Source organism: Nerophis ophidion, linkage group LG02, assembly GCF_033978795.1.
Source record: "Nerophis ophidion isolate RoL-2023_Sa linkage group LG02, RoL_Noph_v1.0, whole genome shotgun sequence".
Classification (NCBI taxonomy): domain Eukaryota; kingdom Metazoa; phylum Chordata; class Actinopteri; order Syngnathiformes; family Syngnathidae; genus Nerophis; species Nerophis ophidion.
Genome location: NC_084612.1, coordinates 68,713,498 through 68,736,748, shown reverse-complemented (window position 1 = coordinate 68,736,748; position 23,251 = coordinate 68,713,498). Strand labels below are relative to the sequence as shown.

Here is a 23,251-nt window from a genome sequence, read left to right as displayed (position 1 = left end):
AGCACTTTGGAAACGTTATTGTTGTTTAAATGTGCTATATAAATAAAGTGGATTGGATTGGATTGGATAAATTAAGGGCAGCCTAAATGCACCAAACATTTTCCCATCAGGCATTGTAATATATGGGGCGGTATAGCTCGGTTGGTAGAGTGGCCGTGCCAGCAACTTGAGGGTTGCAGGTTCGATCCCCGCTTCTGCCATGCTAGTCACTGCCGTTGTGTCTTTGGGCAAGACCCTTTACCCACCTGCTCCCAGTGCCACCAACATTGGTTTAAAATGTAACTTAGATATTGGGTTTCACTAAGTAAAGCGCTTTGAGTCACTAGAGAAAAAGCGCTACATAAATATAATTCACTTCACTTCATTTAGGTGGTAAATTGATATTTTATTTTTTTATTTTTTATGATCTCCGTAAAATTCAACGAGTGGATTGTGTACGTATGACCCGATGTGTTGACTTTTTGTGTTGGTTGTATTTCTTTTTGTGCCATGACCAGACTTGTTAATCATAGGACACTAGTTCTATGATTAACTACATTCCTTCATTTAAGTCTCACCTTAAAACTCATCTGTATACTCTAGCCTTTAAATAGACCTCCTTTTTAGACCAGTTGATCTGCCGCTTCTTTTCTTTTTCTCCTCTGCCCCCCCCCCCCTCCCTTGTGGAGGGGGACCGGTCCGATGACCATGGATGAAGTACTGGCTGTCCAGAGTCGGGACCCAGGATGGACCGCTCGCCTGTGTATCGGTTGGGGACATCTCTACGCTGCTGATCCGACTCCGCTTGGAATGGTTTCCTGTGGACGGGACTCTCGCCGCTGTCTTGGATCCGCTTTGAACTGAACTCTCGCGGCTGTGTTGAAGCCACTATGGATTGAACTTTCACAGTATCATGTTAGACCCGCTCGACATCCATTCCTTTCAGTCCCCTAGAGGCCCACATCTGAGGTCCTCTCCAAGGTTTCTCATAGTCAGCATTGTCACTGGCGTCCCACTGGGTGTGAGTTTTTCTTGCCCTTATGTGGGTTCTTCCAAGGATGTCGTAGTTGTATTGGTTTGTACAGTCCTTTGAGACATTTGTGATTTAGGGCTATATAAATACACATTGATTGATGATTGATTGAAAATAAAGACATGTTTTTTTTTTTTTTTTTTTTTTGCAAAGCTGTAATCCATGAAGAGTCGGGAATATACAAGGGGCAGGTTAATCTCGCTGTTGGTGCATCTGAGGTGGTAAGCAGATGGAACGGGACGGGCAAAAAGTGATGCTCATGAACAGGCTCTTAGGACACATATTGATCATTAAAACATGTTTTTTTTGCGTAATGCATATGTACATATACATAAATATAAACAACTTGTCATGTCTGTGTGATCCTGTTTTGTTTTAGACATGTTCTGTTTGTTTTTTGGACACTCATTTCCTGTTTTTGCACTTCCTTTTTTAATTTCGGTTCCCATGACTACCCATTAGTTTTCACCTGTCTTCATGTCACGCACCTGTTTTCACTGATCATGTCACTGCTATTTAAGCCAGTCTTTTTCTGTTATTCGTCCTGGCAACGTTACCTTTTACCACCATCTATCTCCCTCGATACCTTTAGTGAACTATATTTATGTGAACTATATTTATATAGCACTTTTTCTCTAGTGACTCAAAGCACTTTACATAGTGAAACCCAATATCTAAGTTACATTTTAAACCAATGCTGGTGGCACTGGGAGCAGGTGGGTAAAGTGTCTTGCCCAAGGATACAACGGCAGTGACTAGGATGGCGGAAGCGGGGATCGAACCTGCAACCCTCAAGTTGCTGGCACGGCCGCTCTACCAACCGAGCTATACCACCCCACGTCATGCCATGCTACCTCCATTCTGCTTCATGTCATGTTTTTGTTTATTTTTCATAGTTTCTGCCTTTGTGCAAGTTTTGTTTCCTTAGTAAGTTTTGTACTTCCGCCCTTGTGCGCCCGTTTTGTTTGCCTTTTTTGTAGTTATAGGGTTAAAGTAAAATATGTCTCTACCTTCACGCCGTTTCCACTCCATTCGCTTTGCACCTCGGGAAAACAATCCACGCCCAAGTCCTAGCCTTGACACAACTAAAATGTTTTTCTCTCACACACACTACTGAAACGCTCTCATTCACAATACTGAAACCATCATATACTTGAAACATGATCTGGTAGAGGCCATGTTAGTCATCTTGCAGAATATTTGCTATGTCCCACAGTAGAATCATTTAAGTCTCACCTTAAAACTCATTTGTATACTCTAGCCTTTAAATAGACTCCCTTTTTAGACCAGTTGATCTGTCGTTTCTTTTCTTTTTCTCCTATGTCCCACTCTCCCTTGTGGAGGGGGTCTGGTCCGATCCGGTGGCCATGTACTGCTTGCCTGTGTATCGGCTGGGGACATCTTTGCGCTGCTGATTGATGTCCCCTTCAACAAAGTTGTTTGTGACTACTAGACATGTCCAATAATCCCCAATAATATTTTGTTTGTCTCTTTGTGCTACAAACAATAAAGTATGTACATCCCACCCAGGGATAAGTCCTGTGTTGTTATTCCAAATTAGAAGCGTTTTATTTCCAGATTTACTCTAAGGAGAGAAAACAAACAGACGGAAAGTTAAAAAAAAAAATCAATTGAGTCTTAAGACAGTGGGACCCTGGAGGTGTCCTGTGCAAATATAAGAGGCCGGGCACTCCTATATCCAGTGTATAAATAACTGGCTTCATGTGACCCCAGGGTGTGAGTCTCATTACCATTTAGGATGGGATTTGAGGGGAGGCGAGTGCATAGCGCAAACATTGGATTTTCTCAAGAGTATAACATCAATAATATCAGCAATGCAATTATGTCCTGAAACTAAATCAACTCTTAATAGAGCCTTCATATAGACGTTAGTCACTGCTGGGTTAGTGCGATACACATTTCTACACACACACGCAGTCACTTGAAAGTCATCTAATAAGAACACTCCATCGTGTTAAATAATATGTCTGCGAGTAAGGTATGATGTGCTTGCTTGCATGACAGGGGCCACCCATTTTGTAGCGCCTCCTGTGCTAAAAACGAACTGGAAGACAAGCTATAAGGTTTTACTACTTACGTATAAAATACTACACGGTCTAGCTCCATTCTATCTTGCCGATTGTATTGTACCATATGTCCCGGCAAGAAATCTGCGTTCAAAAGACTCCGGCATATTAGTGATTCCTAGAGCCCAAAAAAAGTCTGCAGGCTATAAAGCGTTTTCCGTTCGGGCTCCAGTACTCTGGAATGCCCTCCCGGTAACAGTTTGAGATGCTACCTCAGTAGAAGCATTTAAGTCTCACCTTAAAACTCATTTGTATACTCTAGCCTTTAAATATACCTCCTTTTTAGACCAGTTGATCTGCCGCTTCTTTTCTTTTTTCTCCTATGTCCCCCCCTCCCTTGTGGAGGGGGTCCGGTCCGATGACCACGGATGAAGTACTGGCTGTCCAGAGTCGAGACCCAGGATGGACCGCTCGTCGGGACCCAGGATGGACCGTTTGCCTGTGTATCGGTTGGGGACATCTCTACACTGCTGATCCGCCTCCACTTGGGATGGTTTCCTGTGGACGGGACTCTCGCAGCTGTCTTGGATCCGCTTTGAACTGAACTTTCGCGGCTGTGTTTGGAGCCACTATGGATTGAACTTTCACAGTATCATGTTAGACCCGCTCGACATCCATTGCTTTCGGTCCCCTAGAGTGGGGGGGGTTGCCCACATCTGAGGTCCTCTCCAAGGTTTCTCATAGTCAGCATTGTCACTGGCGTCCCACTGGATGTGAATTCTCCCTGCCCACTGGGTGTGAGTTTTCCTTGCCCTTTTGTGGGTTCTTCTGAGGATGTCGTAGTCGTAATGATTTGTGCAGTCCTTTGAGACATTTGTGATTTGGGGCTATATAAATAAACATTGATTGATTGATTGACTATCATGCATGCAATACAGATATCATCGACGTCGTAGAGTCTTTAGACCGGGGGTCGGCAACCTTTACCACTCGAAGAGCCATTTTGAGCCGTTTCACAAAATAAAGAAAACAATGGGAGCCACAAGACTCTTGAAATGTTTAATGAAACTGGAAACAGGTGGTAGAGGTGAACGGCACCATGTCCCCTCCCCTCTCAGTAAGCTGTGGAGTCCCCCAAGGCAGTATACTAGGACCTTTACTGTTCCTAATATACGTAAATGACATGCCATCAGCATGACACTGGGAATTGTTCCTGTTTGCGGATGACTCGGCCCTGCTGGTATCCGGCAAGGACAAGTCACAGGTGGAACAAATCCTCAGTGCTGAACTCTTTAATATTTGCACCTGGCTCACCGACAACAAGCTATCCATAAACTTAGGTAAAACGGAATCCATCCTATTTGGTTCCCATATCAACCTTAAGAAAGTCAGTGACTTCACTATAAAAGTGGGTGACGTTATCACCAGGAAGGATGAGATCACCTACCTAGGTTCTATTCTAGAGGCTAATCTTTCCTGTGATAAAATGGCAACCAAGGTAATCAAAAAGGTAAACCAAAGAACGTGATTCCTCTACAGAATCTCCTCTCTGGTCAACAAAAGCACCTTGAGGATTCTAGCGGGAACTCTCATTCAACCCTTCTTCGATTACGCTTGCACCTCCTGGTACCCCAGCACCTCCAAAACCCTTAAATCTAGACTCCAAACATCCCAGAATAATCTAGTCCGGTTACTTTTAGACCTCCACCCCAGATCACACCTCAATCCAACCCACTTCTCCAAAGTGGGCTGGCTCAGGGTGGAGGACAGAGTAAAACAACTTGCACTGAGCTTAGTCTATAAAATCCGCTACACCTCCTTGATAACGAAGTACATGTCGAACTACTTCTTTAACGTAATTGACCGCCATAACCACAACACCAGGGGGAGCTCCACAAACCACGTTAAACCCAGATTCCGATCTAAAAAAGGTCTTAACTCATTCTCTTTATATGCTACATTAATGTGGAATGCACTCCCAACAGGTATACAAGTAAGTGCATCTCTATCCTCCTTCAAAACTGCTCTAAAACAACACCTCCAGGCAACTTCAATACTTTACTAATACCCTCCTCCATTCACATCCCATCTCCCCGGATTATAAACAACCTAATGTAAATAATCAAATGTATTTCTAATGTATTTACTTGTTCTTATGCGATCTGAACTCACTATGTTCTCTGCTGGCTGTAGATATCCTACTAAGTAAGACCTACACTGTTTCAATGTCCACATTTCTCTGTTGATGCAATTGTTGATGACTGAAGTAGTCATCCCACCCCCCGGATTGTAAATAATGTAAATAATTCAATGTACATACTATGATGATTAACCTGTGTGATGACTGTATTATGTTGATAGTATATATTTGTACCATGAATTGATTAACGTGGACCCCGACTTAAACAAGTTGAAAAACTTATTCGGGTGTTACCATTTAGTGGTCAATTGTGCCGAATATGTACTGAACAGTGCAATCTACTAATAAAAGTATCAATCAATCAATCAATGAATTAACCAGGGATCTCAGACACGCGTCCCGCAATTAAATATGAAGATTTGATGTTAGTACGGCCAGTAAGTTTTAAATGAATGCCGCTTATTCGCACATCACACATACAATTCCTCCCGATTTGTCCGGGAGACTCGCGGGTTACAGAGTGATTATTTCCTCGGACGTCTGCTGAGCAATACCCAATCAACATAATAAAGGCGTGTTTTGATGGCACTATCTTTACTGCCCTCCACAACTTGTACAAAAAGCTTACCAGTCAGGTCCCGCGTTGTATGTGGCCTCTGCTGACACACGAATGCGACTGCAAGGTATTCTTGTTCAACAGCCATACGGGTCACACTGAGGGTGCCACTTTAAACAACTTTAACACTGTTACCAAACAAGATATGACGAACACATTTCGGGAAAACATCTGCACTGTAACACAACATAAACACAACATAAAAAATACCCAGAATCCCATGCAACCTTGACTCTTCCAGGCTACATTATACACCTCGCTACCACCAACCCTGTCCCCTCCTGCGTCGTTGAAGTGGGCAGGATATATATATATATATATATATATATATATATATATATATATATATATATATATATATATATATATATGTTGTCTGTTTATATGTGTTGGCCCTGCGATGAGGTGGCGACTTGTCCAGGGTGTACCCTGCCTTCCGCCCGATTGTAGCTGAGATAGGCGCCAGCGCCCCCCGTGACCCCGAAAGGGAATAAGCGGTAGAAAAATGGATGGATATATATATATATATATATATATATATATATATATATATATATATATATATATATATATATATATATATATATATATCAGGGGTAGGGAACCTATGGCTCGCGAGCCAGATGTGGCTCATTTGATGACTGGCATCTGGCTCTCGGATAAATCTGAGCTGACATTGCTTAACACGATAAATAATGAATAATTCCACTAGTAATCACAGTGTTAAAAATAACGTTCAAAATATAAAACATTCCCATGCATCTTTAATCCATCCATCCGTTTCATACCGCACCTGTTCAAGAAGTTGCGTTAAAGGTAAGAAGTTATTTATTTATTATTGGTTAGTGTGGGGTTTGCCCTCCTGGGGGTTCTTCAGACCACCAAGCACCGACATGAGAGCCTGTTTCAGGGTTACAATATTGTTTTATTTTTCAATTAGTCACTCAGTTGCTTTCCAGCCCCAACCCTGTCTCTCCTGCTGGCCGCTGCTTATAACAGAGCGACAGATGATTAGACAACAACGCCCGGGTGGGCCATCTACACACCTGTCGCTGATTTCAAGGCCAATCCTGGCAACACCCTGCTTCGCTGCAGGCCCGCAGGCCACGCCCCCTCCACATTTAGCTTTAGAATAACAATGTTATTACAAAGAATAAGAGACCTATTATACTCTAGTAATGTTGGTCTTACTTAAAAATGCACGCGTTTAGTTGTGTTCAGTGTTAAAAAAATATTACATGGCTCTTAAGTAAATACATTTTAAAATAGTTGGCTTCTTGGCTCTTTCAGTCAAAAAGGTTCCCGACCCCTGATATATATATATATATATATATATATATATATACACACACACACACACACACACACACACACACACACACACACACACACACACACACACACACACACAGGGCATCTTTTTGTGTCATTCTCGCCATCCCTGGGTCTAAATTGGCTGTCAAAGAGTACCAACTTGTTGGAATATGTCCTTGTCCCTCTCCTATCCAGGTGAGAGGCTCGATTCATGATCTTGAATAAGGTTTGACGAGCAATGAAACGATCGTGTCAACATTGGCATGCAAGCTTGTGATCACGATGCGGCTATAAATAGTCCGACTGCGTTAGACTAGAAAATAGAATAGAAAGTACTTTATTGATCCCTGGGGGAAATTCAGCCCCAGAGTTCGCTCGCAATAAACACTTAGGTATTGTTTTTACATGTGAATAATATAAATACAGTCTATTATACAGCATTATTCACATGTGAATAATATAAATACAGTCTATTATACAGCAGTATTCACATGTGAATAATATAAATACAGTCTATTATACAACATTATTCACATGTGAATAATATAAATACAGTCTATTATACAGCATTATTCACATGTGAATAATATAAATACAGTCTATTATACAGCACTATTCACATGTGAATAATATAAATAGTCTATTATACAGCATTATTCACATGTGAATAATATAAATACAGTCTATTATACAGCAGTATTCACATGTGAATAATATAAATACAGTCTATTATACAACATTATTCACATGTGAATAATATAAATACAGTCTATTATACAGCATTATTCACATGTGAATAATATAAATACAGTCTATTATACAGCACTATTCACATGTGAATAATATAAATAGTCTATTATACAGCATTATTCACATGTGAATAATATAAATACAGTCTATTATACAGCAGTATTCACATGTGAATAATATAAATACAGTCTATTATACAGCATTATTCACATGTGAATAATATAAATACAGTCTATTATACAGCAGTATTCACATGTGAATAATATAAATACAGTCTATTATACAGCATTATTCACATATGAATAATATAAATACAGTCTATTATACAGCATTATTCACATGTGAATAATATAAATACAGTCTATTATACAGCAGTATTCACATGTGAATAATATAAATACAGTCTATTATACAACATTATTCACATGTGAATAATATAACTACAGTCTATTATACAACATTATTCACATGTGAATAAGATAAATACAGTCTATTATACAGCATTATTCACATGTGAATAATATAAATACAGTCCATTATACAGCATTATTCACATGTGAATAATATAGTCTATTATACAGCATTATTCACATGTGAATAATATAAATACAGTCCATTATACAGCATTATTCACATGTGAATAATATAGTCTAGTATACAGCATTATTCACATGTGAATGATATAAATACAGTCTATTATACAGCATTATTCACATGTGAATAATATAGTCTATTATACAGCATTATTCACATGAGAATAATATACATACAGTCTATTATACAGCAGTATTCACATGTGAAATACATAGTTATTATTAGGGCTTATAATTCCGATATCACCAACATTTGGTTAATATTCAAGTCACAAAATGACATCCCTTTGTTCCACCCCCTGGGAGGTGAGGGGAGCAGTGAGCAGCAGCAGTGGCCGTACTCGGGAATCATTTTGGTGATTTAACCCCCATTTTCAAGTTCCATCCATCCATCCATTTCCTACCGCTTATTCCCTGAAATGTAAATGGAGTATTTATGGCATTTTTTGGATGCTTATTTATTGGGTTTTATGAGCGGAATAGATTGCGATGAGGGCAACTTGTCCAGGGTGTACGCCGCCTTCTGCCCGATTGTAGCTGAGATAGGCCCCAGCGTCCCCCGCCACCCCAAAAGGGAATGAGCGGTAGAAAATGGATGGAGCGGAATAGAGAATAGAGGAACCTCCCTAACCTCCCGTGGTAAGGGGCGGCATAGCTCGGTTGGTAGAGTGGCCGTGCCAGCAACTTGAGGGTTGCAGGTTCGATTCCCGCTTCCGCCATCCTAGTCACTGCCGTTGTGTCCTTGGGCAAGGCACTTTACCCACCTGCTCCCAGTGCCACCCACACTGGTTTGAATGTAACTTAGATATTGGGTTTCACTATGTAAAGCGCTTTGAGTCACTAGAGAAAAGCGCTATATAAATATAATTCACTTCACTTCACTTACATTTACTTTTTTTTACGAGTTAGATACATTAATAAAAATAAAATAAAATAAATATAAAAATACATCCGTCGTCATATCTTTCATATTAATTTTGAATAGGCAAAATTCTGCCAAAAAGGTGCATCCATCCATCCATTTTCTACCGCTTATTCCCTTTTGGGGTCGTGGGGGGCGCTGGCGCCTATCTCAGCTACAATCGGGCGGAAGGCAGGGTACACCCTGGACAAGTCGCCACCTCATCGCAGGGCCCTTTATTTAAGTCCTGCCGCTGGAAAGAAACATTTTTCGTAACAATGGCAAGGTTTTTCGACCAAACTTGCTGAAATTTTGCACACCGGTGCTTACTTGTCCCCTAAAGATTTGTACCAAATTTGGTAAAGATCCTGTTAAACAGACTTAAGTGACACTCTGTTTTTTTTAGGGCGCATTAAACTGTGTGAGACGTTCCAAGTCATTCCGACTTATAGACCAGGTGGTGCATCCATCCATCCATTTACTACCACTTGTCCCTTTTGGGGTTTACGGGGGATGCTGGAGCCTATCTCAGCTGCATTCGGGCGGGAGGCGGGGTACAACCTGGACAAGTCGCCACCTCATCGCAGCCATGTGTTGCATTTATCCCAAAAAATAAATATATTTTTAGCATGCTATGTGCAGTAGAGAGTTACCTTACTAAACGTGCATTGACAAAGTACGACTAAAAAGTGCAACGATTGTTAGCAGCAACGCACGGATAGAATGTGTTACCATAAAGATACTTAACGTGACGGGAAGAGGAACAGTCAACATCACGTAACTTGAAGCCAGCTGTTTTATTTGCCTTAACTTCATTAGAAAAGCAGTTGAGGAATATTTAATTCTCATTACCAGAGCCAAGGCTATGTTTTATTCAGCGTTTTTTTCCTCCATCCTTCTGTCCACTTGTTGGCAATGATTGGACGTGATGGAGGTGGGGGGGGGCATGGACCAACAAAGAGGCCCTTTGAGGTTTTTAAGCAGATCATTTTTTTTTTTTTTCAGCGCCGCACAGAAACAGCGACGAGAAGCAAAGGACTGTGTCATGCAACGGTTGCGCGGCCTCAAAAGCAATATCAGGCCGGAGAAATGCATCCATCCATCCATTTTCTACCGCTTATTCCCTGAAATGTAAATGGAGTATTTATGGCATTTTTTGGATGCTTATTTATTGGGTGTTATGAGCGGAATAGATTGCGATGAGGGGGCGAAATGCGTCCATCCATCCATTTTCTACCACTTATTCCCTTTCGCGGTCACGGGGGGCGCTGGCGCCTATCTCAGCTACAATCGGGCGGAAGGCAGGGTACACCCTGGACAAGTCGCCACCTCATCGCAGGGCCGGAGAAATGCAATGTCGTCCAATTTAGCTGGAGAATAAAACATCAGCGAAGCAGACAGGAGAGATTAAACAATACCTGCAGCCACACACACACACACACACACACGTGTCGTGCATATCTACATATATAGTGATAAATAACAGGTATAAAACAATCTCCCGGCCATTTAGGCCAGGGGTCCTCAAACTTTTTGACTGGGCAAGCCTGTTTCGCAGGTTTCCCTGCTCTTCAGGGGATCTTATCATAACATAGGCTCCAGCACCCCCTGCAACCCCAAAAGGGATAAGCGGTAGGTAGAAAATAGATGCATTTATAATAAAATCCCCCCCCCCCAAAAAAAAAGATGCATTTATGATAAAATCCGGGGCTTCACGGTGGGAGAGGGGTTAGTGCGTCTGCCGCACAATACGAAGGTCCTGCAGTCCTGGGTTCAATTCCAGCCTCAGGATCTTTCTGTGTGGAGTTTGCATGTTCTCCCCGTGAATGCGTGGGTTCCCTCCGGGTACTCCGGCTTCCTCCCACTTCCAAAGACATGCACCTGGGGATAGGTTGATTGGCAACACTGAATTGGCCCTAGTGTTTGAATGTGAGTGTGAATGATGTCTGTCTATTTGTGTTGGCCCTGCGATGAGGTGGCGACTTGTCCAGGGTGTACGCCGCCTTCCGCCCGATTGCAGCTGAGATAGGCGCCAGCGCCGCCCGCGACCCCAGAAGGGGACAAGCGGTAGAAAATAGATGCATATATAATAAAATCCTCTGAAGAGCAGGGTAACCTGCGAAACGGGGGATTTTATAATAAAATATATAATAAAATCCCCTGAAAAGCAGGGAAATTTGTAAAACATGCTTGTAGGGATGAAATAGCTTCTGTGTTTTTTCCTGACCTAACGTATATTCCGTTCTACCCCGGTATTGAGCAATGTATAACAAATAAACCACAGTAACCTTGTTTATATATGGATGGGAAAATGCATTTTTATAGAATATATAATTTGCCGAGCGGCTAGGAGACACCGAGAGTAACAAGCGGTAGAAAATGGATTAGAAAGGACCGATTTAAAATAAATTAAAAATACAAAATAATAATAATAATACAAATAATAATAATATTATTTAACATTTTTAACTTGGGACTTCCCGTGGGCCCAATTTTGGATGCTGGCCGGCCGAATCCGCCGTAGTGTGGGGGGCCCTACTCTAGGACTACAACTGCTTCCGAACTAACAGATTTCAGATTGTAATCATCCAGAAATTATTAGCAGCAAAGTAGAAAGCCGTCAAGGGAAATTGTTCCACACAGTAGCTCAGTTACGAAGGATTCGAAAGGGTAAGGAGGGAAAGGATAATGCAGACAAAAAATTACCATATTAGCAATATAAATTATAATATATATGTAATATTTACATATTATATATACAGTATATAATATATACTGATATATTATAAAAAATATATATATATAATATTTACATATTATATATACAGTATATAATATATACTGATAAACTACATTTGTATATGATCTAGAGAATATATAACAAATCCCAATTAGAATATTACAGTATATGTAACATATATATGTAATATTTACATCTTATATATACAGTATATAATATATACTGATATATTATAAAATATATATATTTACATATTATGTATACAGTATATAATATATACCGATATATTATATTACATTTGTATATATAACAAATCCCAAATAGAATATTACAGTATATGTAACAACTGCAGCAGAAAAAATACAAAAAAATAAAACTCGGAGCTGCGATTTGGCGAGAGGAACAGGGAGTACCTGCAGCTGAGGCAAGCATTCGACAAATTTTGTTTAGATGGCCATTTTTTTAAAATATATTTCATTAAAAAAAAAACACATAAGTGATATTTTGACGCAAACATTGTTTAAAAACGCGGATTTTTGGCGTTTCAATGTACATTTCCGCTGCCTGAGGCGAGCAGGATTCGCGCCAAGATACTTTTCATCAAACGTATCATCTCATAACTGCAGACACCTACATTTAAAGTTTAAAAGACTCCGGCTTATTAGTGATTCCTAGAGCCCAAAAAAAGTCTGCGGGCTATAGAGCGTTTTCCGTTCAGGCTCCAGTACTCTGGAATGCCCTCCCGGTAACAGTTCGAGATGCTACCTCAGTAGAAGCATTTAAGTCTCACCTTAAAACTCATCTGTATACTCTAGCCTTTAAATAGACCACCTTTTTAGACCAGTTGATCTGGCGCTTCTTTTCTTTCTCCTATGTCCCCCCCTCCCTTGTGGAGGGGGTCCGGTCCGATGACCATGGATGAAGTACTGGCTGTCCAGAGTCGGGACCAAGGATGGACCGCTCGTCGGGACCCAGGATGGACCGCTCGCCTGTATCGGTTGGGGACGTCTCTACGCTGCTGATCCGCTTGAGATGGTTTCCTGTGGACGGGACTCTCGCTGCTGTCTTGGATCCACTTGAACTGAACTCTCGCGGCTGTGTTGGAGCCACTATGGATTGAACTTTCACAGTATCATGTTAGACCCGCTCGACATCCATTGCTTTCGGTCCCCTAGAGAGGGGGGGTTGCCCACATCTGAGGTCCTCTCCAAGGTTTCTCATAGTCAGCATTGTCACTGGCGTCCCACTGGATGTGAATTCTCCCTGCCCACTGGGTGTGAGTTTTCCTTGCCCTTTTGTGGGTTCTTCCGAGGATGTTGTAGTCGTAATGGTTTGTGCAGTCCTTTGAGACATTTGTGATTTGGGGCTATATAAATAAACATTGATTGATCCATGAAATTGAGGGGAGCCTATTTTTCCCCACATGATTGCTTCGCTATTTTGCCTAAATGACAGGAAAATAATTACATTGAAAACGCATGCAAAAAGAAAAAAGAACATATGCAAGTGTTGCCAGCTAAAAAAAAAAAAAAAAGAATTGCCTCGAGTTAATCAATACATCCATGTCAGCAATGAAGTGTCTAAACAGAATGTTGCTCCTGCAGGGACCAGCAGGCCATTTCATTCCAAGGCCACAAATGCACAACATTTATCACCAGGCAATAGGAGCTTTAGACCCTCAGGGGATAAAAACAATATTGCACATATCCACAGTGGATGCATGTTAGGAGAGAAAATACTTAATAATCACGCTTGCACTGACACACACACACACAATTGAAGAAACCCACACAAAGAAAATCGTGAGGCCCAGGCAACATGAAAAAAAATAAAACATCCCCAGCTGTTAGCCATATAATGACAGCCTATTAGGTTACAGTGACAGGATATCAAGGGCCGGACGCACAATACAACCACCAGAGGACTGTTGTACATTGCATTGAAAAGGGGCTCAAAAAGAACATCGTCTCTATTTAACACACTCCAAAATCAGCAAAAGCCATGGGGAATACTTAAAGGGGAACATTATCACCAGACCTATGTAAGCGTCAATATATACCTTGATGGTGCAGAAAAAAGACCATCTGTTTTTTTAACCGATTTCCGAACTCTAAACGGGTGAATTAAACGCCTTTCTGTTTATCGCGCTGGAGGCGATGACGTCAGAATGTGACGTCGCCGTAAACACCGGGTCTCAGCTCTGTTATTTTTCGTTTTTTTGGACTATTTTTCGGAACCTGGGAGACATCATGCCTCGTCGGTGTGTTGTCGGAGGGTGTAACAACACTAACAGGGAGGGATTCAAGTTGCACCACCGGCCCGAAGATGCGAAAGTGTCTGCTGCCAAACCCCCATTGAAGGTACTAGAGCAGGGGCGCTCACACTTTTTCTGCAGGCGAGCTACTTTTCAATTGACCAAGTCGAGGAGATCTACCTCATTCCTATTTATAATTTATATTTATTTATGTATGAAAGAGACATTTTTGTTAACAAGTTAATGGTGTTTAATGATAATACAAGCATGTTTAACACACATAGCCACCTCAGGAGAATCATTTAAGTCTCACCTTAAAACTCATTTGTATACTCTAGCCTTTAAATAGACTCCCTTTTTAGACCAGTTGATCTGCCGTTTCTTTTCTTTTTCTTCTATGTCCCACTCTCCTTTGTGGAGGGGGTCCGGTCCGATCCGGTGGCCATGTACTGCTTGCCTGTGTATCGGCTGGGGACATCTCTGCGCTGCTGATCCGCCTCCGCTTGGGATGGTTTCCTGCTGGCTCCGCTGTGAACGGGACTCTCGCTGCTGTGTTGGATCCGCTTTGGACTGGACTCTCGCGACTGTGTTGGATCCATTATGGATTGAACTTTCACAGTATCATGTTAGACCCGCTCGACATCCATTGCTTTCCTCCTCTCCAAGGTTCTCATAGTCATCATTGTCACCGACGTCCCACTGGGTCATTATTGTCACCGATGTCCCACTGGGTGTGAGTTTTCCTTGCCCTTATGTGGGCCTACCGAGGATGTCGTAGTGGTTTGTGCAGCCCTTTGAGACACTAGTGATTTAGGGCTATATAAGTAAACATTGATTGATTGATTGACATAGATTCCTTTCTTTCATGAAAACAAGAATATACGTTGGTGTATTTGATTCTGGTGACTTGCATTCATTGGAATTAGACAGTAGTGCTGATAACGTCCGCATTTTCAAATGGAGGAAAAAAAAAAGTCCTCCTTTCTGTCTAATACAACATGAAACTGGTTGGATTTGGCATCTGATTTGTCCAACTTGCATACTCGTTTTTAAACACTTTGTTATGAGAGTAGCATATGTGTGTGGCCCTTTAATGTCTGGCAGCAGGTGGGTGACGTCAGTGACTGTGCGGGTGGGCAAGCAAGTGAGAAAGCGGTCGCTGAGGGCGGGGGAGAAATACATTGGCATCAAACTCCGTAGCTTGCTAGCTTGTGCACGCTAGCTTTCTGAGACTCTTATTTTGTTAGCACAGGCAGGATGAAACAGGTCTTTTATGGTGAAGACAGGAACTGTGCTGTCGGTCTTTAGAGTTTTGACAGTAGGTACTGAGTCTCTAGAAATAAAATGTGTTTCTCTGCGTCCGCCATGTTAGTGATTTTTTTCTTAAATATGAGCTCGCAGCAGCCAGCGTCATCTCACAAGATCTTCGGGTGCCGAGAATGTCAAACAACTGACAAAAGTGAAGTCTTGGTATGATTGATGATTGCTCATTTTTATGTCTATTTTTTAATGCCTGGCTTGAGATCGACTGACAAACCCTCCGAGATCGACCAGTCGATCGCGATCGACGTAATGGGCACCCCTGAGCTAGAGTGTCTCCACATTTTACCGGCGATGCTAAGGCAGACATGGCACAGAGATGTATGGATAACCTGCAGATGCATTTGCAACGATAGTCAACGAAATCACAAAGATGAGTTTTGTTGATGTTGAATGCCAGCTAAGCGATGCTAACATGCTACGCTAATCGATGCTAACATGCTATTTACCGGCGGTGCTAAAGCAGACATGGCACAGAGATGTATGGATAACCTGTAGATGCATTTGCAACTATATTACGTTTCCTTCCACCCACATTTAATGCGAAAAAAACACTAATCGACGGATTTAAGTTTCTCCAGTGTCACAAGATGCGAAAGTCCTGATCGTTTGGTCCGCACATTTTACCGGCGATGCTAACGCAGCTATTCGGCCATGCTACGGCTATGAATAGCGTCAATAGCTATTCGCTCAATAGCTTCAGTTTCTTCTTCAATATTTTCATACTCCAACCATCTGTTTCAATACATGCGTAATCTGTTGAATCGCTTAAGTCGCTGAAATGCGAGTTTGAATCCGAGCTAATGTCACTATATCTTGCTGTGGTATTCCCATTGTTTGTTTACATTGGCAGCACTGTGTGACGTCACAGGGAAATGGCCAGTGTCTTCGCAGAGAGTCGAAAATAAGGCACTTTAAAGCTTTATTTAGGGATATTCCGAGACCGGTAAAATTTAGAAAAAAACTTCCAAAAATACAACAAGCCACTGGGAACTGATTTTTATTGTTTTTAACCCTTTTGAAATTGTGATAATGTTCCCCTTTAATGTTACTTTAAATGACTTGTCAAAATGTGATCTGGTTCGGATGTGGATTTAAACTACCATTTACACTACACTACAAAAAGTCAGTGTTCAAAAACAAGAAAAAAAAATACAAAAATGAGGGGTATTTTACTTGAACTAAGCAAAATTATCTGCCAATAGAACAAGAAAATTCAGCTTGTCAAGACTTTCCAAAACGAGTTCAAATTAGCTAACCTCAATGAACCCAAAAACACCTTAAAATAAGTATATTCTCACTAAAAACAAGTGCACTTTTTTTGGTAGAAAAAAAGTAGCGGGGGGTGTATATTGGAGCGTCCCGGAGGAGTTAGTGCTGCAAGGGATTCTGGGTATTTGTTCTGTTGTATTTATGTTGTGTTACGGTGCAGATGTTCTCCCAAAATGTGTTTGTCATTCATGTTTTGGTCTGCCTTCCGCTCGATTGTAGCTGAGATAGGCACCAGCGCCCCCCGCGACCCCAAAGGGAATAAGCGGTTGAAAATAGATGGATGGATTCTTGTTTGGTGTGGGTTCACAGTGTGGCGCATATTTGTAACAGTGTTAAAGTTATTTATACGGCCACCTTCAGTGTGACCTGTATGGCTGTTGACCAAGTATGCTTTGCATTCACTTATGTGTGTGAAATGCTGTAGATATAATGTGATTCAGCCGGCATTTAATGGCAGTGCCTTTAAGGTTTATTGGCACTCTGTACTTCTCCCTACGTTCGTGTAACACTCCTTACAGCAGCGTTTTAAAAATTCATAGATTTTACTTTTTGAAACCAATACCGATAATTTCCGATATCACATTTTAAAGCATTTATCGGCTGATAAAGAGTTGGCATTCTAGTTTCAAGCATGTTTTACTCAATATAGGTCATCAAATCTCAGCAACAAGCTGTAGTATCTTACTCAGATAATTTAGGACCTAAACCCTTAAAACAAGCAAAACAGTAAAATCTGCTTAGTGAGAAGAATTATCTTATCAGACAGAAAATAAGAAAATATCACCCTCATTTGAGATATTTAATCTTACTTAGATTTCAGTTTTTGCAGTGTACATGTATATGCACAGCTCTCTTGTTCCTGTAGCGCAGGGGTCGGGAACCTTTTTGGCTGAGAGAGCCAAGAAGCGAAATATTTTAAAATGTATTTACATAAGAGCCATATAATATATTTTTTTAACACTGAACACAACTAAAAGCGTGCATTTTTAAGTAAGACCAACATTTCTAGAGTATAATAGGTCTCTTATTCTTTGTAATAACATTGTTGTTCTGAAGCTAGCTGTGGAGGGGGCGTGGCCTGCGGGCCTGCAGCGAAGCTTTCCCGTCCAAAGGCAAAACCCAGTAACTCAATTTTGGTCAAAACTGAGCTGATAATAATTTTGGAGTTCCTAGGTGATATGCTTTACATTGGTGTATGCGATATTGTAATTTGTTCCGTAAGTAAGCTGTTAAGCGCATGGCAGGACCTAGCAACTACCACATGGCCGCATAGATACAACAGAAAAACCTAGTATCTCAAGAGACCAATCGGAGTTTCTTTGTCAGTCGCTTTATTGTCTTTAATGAGACATTTACACGAATGGGGGCCGACGGTCAACCTGATTATGTGATATTATGGCACGAGGGGATATTTGGAAGGTTGGCCCAGGACGTTGCAAGCACCTTCATTAAATGTATTGTTCTTGATTCTTCCCCTTGCATACTCTTTTGGGCAGATAACTGTGGAGGTCAAAATAAAAACCGGACGCTGTACACGGCTCTTGACCAATGTGCAAACGCATAATGTGGCCCACTTGAGATTGTAATAAAATATCTGGAGCAAGGGCACACGTTCATGAGGGCAGATTCAATCCATGGCTCCATCGGCAGGAAAAATGAAAGCTCAAGAAAACATCTATATGTTTGATGACTTTGTAGATCTTTGTAAGACAGCATCAAGATAGATTGGTTTTCCTTTGTTTTCTCAATACCAGCTAGAAGTGAGTTACTAGGTTTTGCCTATGGACGGGAGAGCTGGGTGTGCCAACACCGGCCTCGAAATCAGCGACAGGTGCGCAGTCGGCCCACCTGGGCCTTTTTATCTAATCACCTGTCACTCTGTGATTAGCAGGGAGACATAGTCTTCCCAAAGTGTCCGAGGTCTTCCCTGTGGCCTCCTACCGGTCGGACGTGCCCTGAACACCTCCTCAGAGAGATGTATGGGTGGCATGCTGACCACATCCTCGAACCACCTCATCTGGCTCCTCTCGATGTGGAGAAGCAGTGGCTTTACTTTGAGCTCCTCACCCTATCTCTAAGGGAGAACCCCGCCACTCGGCGGAGGAAACTCATTTCGGCCGCTTGTACCCGTGATTTTGTCCTTCCGGTCATAACCATGACCATAGGTGAGTTAAATTGAGAGCTTTACTTTCTGGTATAGCTCCTTCTTCACCACAACTGATCGATACTGCGTCCACATTACTGAAGACGCCACACCGATCCGCCTGTCGATCTCACGATCCACTCTTCCCTCACTCGTGAACAAGACTCTGAGGTACTTCAACTCCTCCACATGAGGCAGGGTCTCCTCCCCAACCTCTTCAACCACTCCACCCTTTTCCAGGCGAGAACCATGCAAGAACCATCATCCCAGTCGCTTCACACTCTGCTGCGAACCGATCCAGTGAGAGCTGAAGATCCTCGCCAGATCAGGACTACATAATCTGCAAAAAGCAGAGACCTGATCCGGCAGCCACCATACCAGATCCCTTGGGACAAGATCTCCCCCCCAACCCAGAGATGGCACTCCACCCTTTTCCGGGCAAGAACCATGGACTCGGACTTGGAGGGGCTGATTCTCATCCCAGTCGCTTCATACTCGGCTGCGAACCGATCCAATGAGTGCTGAAGATCCTGGCCAGATGAGGACATCAGGACCACATCATCTGCATAAAGCAGAGACCTAATCCTGTAGCCACCAAACCAGATCCCCTCAACGCTCTGACTGCGCCTAGAAATTCTGTCCATAAAAGTTATGAACAGAATCGGGGACAAAGTGCAGCCGCCCACACAACGCCATTCTATGAAAACCAGGATGTAGCCCTAGAAATGAAAACCTCTTCAAAAGTGCTGAACGTTATCAAATAGGAGCATTTGCCCAATCAAGTCGGTTAGGATGACGGACTTTAGTCAGGTCGAGACCCAGATAAGGATGACGAACATCCGGATGAATTTACCTGAGATAGTTTCTGAAAGTTTATGAAGAAATTCTCAGACCATCATGGAGGTGAAGACGCTGGATGTGGAGATCCTGGGCTGGGTCTGCGGTCGTCAGGCTGGATTGAAGTGGTTTATTCCAAGGACCACCTTTGGAGATGGAGAAATACAAAGTGAAATGAAGAGTAAAATCACAGGCAACAACTCCGGTGAACGTTTGTGATAAAATTGCACATTCTAAATTGGCTGTCTTGAGTTTCCAACCATTTCTACAACTCTTATTTTTGGGGGGATAAGGTGATTGGAGCACATACTTGCTTGTCACAAAAAACAGATCACATAACTTTCCTCCAGAAGGTCTTATTGTTGTCCATGTGGTGTCAGATGAAACAAAAAGTGAGCTGTTTGGCCACACTACCCAGCAATATGTTTGGAGGAGAAAAGGTGAAGCTCTTATCCCCAGAAACACCAACCCTACCGTCAAGCATGGTGGTGGTAGTATTATACTCTGGACCTGTTTTGCTGCCTATGGAACTGGTGCTTTACAGAGAGTGAAATGGGACAATGAAAAAGGAGGATTACCTCCAAATTCTTCAGGACAACCTAAAATCATCAGCCCGGAGTTTGGGTCTTGGGCAAAGTTGGATGTTCCAACAGGACAATGACCCCAAACACACCTCAAAAGTGGTAAAGGAAAGGCTAAATCAGGTTAGAATTAAGGTTTTAGAATGACCTTCCCAAAAGTCCTGACTTAAAACACTGAAGAAACAAGTCCATGTCAGAGAACCAACACATTTAGCTGGACTGCACCAATTTTGTCAAGAGAAGTAGTCAGAAATTCTACCAAAAGCGTGTGGATGGCTACCAAAAGTGTCTTATTGCGGTGAAACTTGACCAGGGACATGGGATGACGGAACTTCTCACCCTATCTCTAAAGGAGAGCCCCACCACCCGGCGGAGGAAACTCATTTCGGCCGCTTGTACCCGTGATCTTATCCTTTCGGTCATAACCCAAAGTTCATGACCATAAGTGATCATGGGAATTGAGATCAACCGGTAAATTGAGAGATTTGTTTTCCGGCTCAGCTCCTTCTTCACCCCAACGGACCGGTACAGCGTCCGCATTACTGAAGACGCCGCACCGATTCACCTGTTGATCTCACGATCCACTTTTCCCTCACTCATGAACAAGACTCCGAGGTACTTCTCCACTTGGGGCAAGATCTCCTCCCCAACCCAGAGATGGCAAACCACCCTTTTCCGGACGAGAACCATGGACTCGGACTTAGAGGTGCTGATTCTCATTCAGGTCGCTTCATACTCGGCTGCGAACCGATCCAATGAAAGCTGAAGATCCTGGCCAGATGAAGCCATCAGGACCACATCATCTGCAAAAAGCAGAGACCTAATCCTGTAGCCACCAGACCAGATCCCCTCAACGCCCTGACTGCGCCTAGAACATTCTGTCCATAAAAGTTATGAACAGAATCGGTGACAAAGGGCAGCCTTGGCGGAGTCCAACGCTCACACGGGCTATAGAGCGTTTTCATTTCGGGCTCCAGTACTCTGGAATGCCCTCCCGGTAACAGATGGAGATGCCACCTCAGTAGAAGCATTTAAGTCTCACCTTAAATCTCATTTGTATACTCTAGCCTTTAAATAGACTCCCTTTTTAGACCAGTTGATCTGCCGTTTCTTTTCTTTTTCTCCTATGTCCCACCCTCCCTTGTGTAGGGGGTCCGGTCCGATCCGGTGGCCATGTACATCTTGGGCTGGGGACATCTCTGCGCTGCTGATCCGCCTCCGCTTGGGATCGTTTCCTGCTGGCTCCGCTGTGAACGGGCCTCTCGCTGCTGTGTTGGATCCGCTTTGGACTGGACTCTCACGGCTGTGTGGGATCCATTATGGATTGAACTTTCACAGTATCATGTTAGACCCGCTCGACATCCATTGCTTTCGTCCTCTCCAAGGTTCTCATAGTCATCATTGTCACCGACGTCCCACTGGGTGTGAGTTTTCCTTGCCCTTATGTGGGCCTACCGAGGATGTTGTAGTGGTTTGTGCAGCCCTTTGAGACACTAATTATTTAGGGCTATATAAGTAAACTGATTGATTGATTGACTGGAAATGGGTCCCACTTACTGCCGGCGATGCGGACCAAGCTCTGACAACTGATCGTACAGGGAGCGGACCGCCACAATCAGACAGTCCGTTACCCCATACTCTCTGAGCGCTCCCCACAGGACACGCCCGAATGCCTTCTCCAAGTCCACCAAGCACATGTAGACTGGTTGGGCAAACTCCCATGCACCCTCAAGCACCCTGTCGAGAGTATAGAGCTGGTCCATAGTTTCACGACCAGGACAAAAACCACACTGTTCTTACTGAATCCGAGGTTCGACTATCCGGCGTAGCCTCCTCTCCACTACACCTAAATAGACCTTACTGGGAAGGCTGAGGAGTGTGATCCCACGATAGTTGGAACACACCCTCCGGTTCCCCTTCTTAAAGAGAGGAACCGCCACCCCATAATAAAGTCATAAAATAACCCTACTTCATGAATGTTTTGTTATGATCCGCTGCCCGGATCATATTATGTTTAGGTTTTGAGTCTTTTTTTGTATTATGTTCTGTTAGTTTTGGACTCATTTAGTTCTTGTCTTTGCACTTCTCAGTTTGTTTCCATGGTTACTCATGATTTTCCCCTGCCGCTTGCTTTTGACACGCACCTGCGTTGTGATTACCGTCTTGATTTAAGCCTGCCTTCTTCGTTTATTCAGTCTGGCTTCGTAATTCTTTTTCACGAAACAAGTAACGACTTCTGTGTTCCTGCTCGCTACCAGCTAGCTTCCACGCTAGGTCCTTTTTGTTTATGCTAGCTGCCATGCTAAGCGCTGTCACGCCAAATTTCTTCCCCCCCATTTACTTCCGGGGTCATGATTAATACAGACGTTTTGTTAACGCTATATTATAAAAATATAACGCTATATTATAAAAATATAACGCTATATTATAAAAATATAACGCTATATTATAAAAATACAGACGCTTTGTCAACGCTATATTATAAAAAAAAATTAAAAAACAATTTACAGGTGGCGACTTGTCCAAGGTGTACCCTGCCTTCCGCCCGATTGTAGCTGAGATAGGCGCCAGTGCCCCCCGCGATCCCGAAAGGGAATAAGCGGTAGAAAATGGATGGATGGAATTTACAAACACAAGCTATGGGATGACGCATTTACTTCCGGGGTCACGTTTCCTCTAATGTCATCACATAGCTTGTGTTTGTAAATAGTTTTTCTAAATTTTTTTTATAATATAGCGTTAACAAAACGT

General features: G+C 42.5%; 1 protein-coding gene across 1 annotated transcript in view; it reads right to left on the bottom strand.

The window, feature by feature from the left end:
• LOC133544296 (cadherin-22-like) overlaps window positions 1-23,251 on the bottom strand; it is a 589,788-nt gene that overhangs the window by 359,173 nt on the left and 207,364 nt on the right. The window contains exon 3 of the mRNA XM_061889489.1: window positions 19,936-20,065. The gene's annotated coding sequence lies outside the window, so the exon portion shown is untranslated. The remainder of the gene's footprint in view (window positions 1-19,935; window positions 20,066-23,251) is intronic.